This window comes from Rhagoletis zephyria, unplaced genomic scaffold (assembly GCF_001687245.7).
Source record: "Rhagoletis zephyria isolate East Lansing unplaced genomic scaffold, Rhagoletis_zephyria_1.1 Rzeph_scaffold_00610, whole genome shotgun sequence".
Taxonomy (NCBI): Eukaryota; Metazoa; Arthropoda; class Insecta; order Diptera; family Tephritidae; genus Rhagoletis; species Rhagoletis zephyria.
The window spans coordinates 3,147-4,719 of NW_016157694.1; positions in this window are offsets into that span (position 1 = coordinate 3,147).

Sequence of the window (1,573 nt, forward strand, 5' to 3'; positions counted from 1 at the left end):
TAATTGCGGCGGCCCCAGTGATGAAGACAGTAGCAGCGGGCCCTGGTGGTGGTGACAGCGGACCTGGTTGGTGATGGTTAGCGTTCGTAGTCCTCGGTGATGATGGTGGGCGGCCCCCGGTTGCAGTTTCGGCCTTGGGTGGCAGTAGTAGTAGCGGCCCCGGTGATGAGCAGCGGTACGGGCCCTAGCGGTGACGATGATTATTGCGGCGGCCCTGGACGAGAGTGAGTACGAATCACGGTTCCTTGTGTTGCTGGCGGGCGGTCCTCGGTAGAGGTGTCGGCCTTGGGGCAGCAGCCGTAGTAGCGGCCCCTTTGATAAAAGCAGCGGTACGGGCCCTAGCGGTGACGATGATTATTGCGGCGGCCCTGGACGAGAGTGAGTACGAATCACGGTTCCTTGTGTTGCTGGCGGGCGGTCCTCGGTAGAGGTGTCGGCCTTGGGGCAGCAGCCGTAGTAGCGGCCCCTTTGATAAAAGCAGCGGTACGGGCCCTAGCGGTGTGGATGATTATTGCAGGGGCCCTGGATGACAGTGAGTATGAATCGCGGTTCCTTGTGTTGCTGGCGGGCGGTCCTCGGTAGAGATGTCGGCCTTGGGGCGGCAGCCGTAGTAGCGGCCCCTGGGATAAAAGCAGCGGTACGGGCCCTAGCTGTGGGGATGACTATTGCGGCGGCCCTGGATGACAGCGAATACAAGTGGCAGTCCTCCGTAAAGCTTGCGGGTGGACCTCGGTAGCGATCTCGGCATTAGGGCGGCAGCGGTGCTGGCCGCTAGAGTGCCACTAGAGAGTTCCGAGTTCGAGTCCCCGGGGACGAGTTTTTTTTAATGATTTTTTTTTTTAAATTCCTTTTTAAATAATCTGAAGATTTTAATGTTAAAAAAAAACATTTTTGTTCATTGACTTTATATGATTTAAAGTACCTAGGTTTATTTCATAATGAAATTGTTGTTAAACAAATATTTCCTCGCTCCATTTACGCGCTCTTTTAAATAAAATAAAAAGCAATTCTCTTTTCCTCCATATCTTTCTTTTTGAGACTAAAACGTGAGACAGCTTACTGAATACCAGGGTAAATATCTCAAAATAAAAATATGGAGGAAAAGATAATTCCTTTGTATTTTATTTTAAAGAACGCGAAAATGAAGGGAGGAAATATTTGTTTAACAACAATTTTATTAGAAAATAAACCTAAATAAGTGCTTTAGTGTCATACAAATTCAATGAAAAAAATTTATTTAACATTATTATTATTATTATTATTCTTTATTGATGAAAATAAAATATTCAACCAACATTTCTAGCGCATTAGCTGCTGATTTTTATTTAAAAATAAAAACAAAAACAAATAAATTAAATAATACAAAGAAAAAGAATCTCCTACGCGAGGACTCGATCTCGGATCTCTCAAGTGACATTCTAGCGCTCGATCACTCGTCCATTGCGACTGTTGGACCAGCGCGAGCAAAATGGCATACATACATGCTATCAGTGCATTGTCTCTGTTTGTTTCCACCACACATTTTTGGTGAAATTTTTTTTATCTCTGGCTGTGTTTCATGGTATACTCGCTT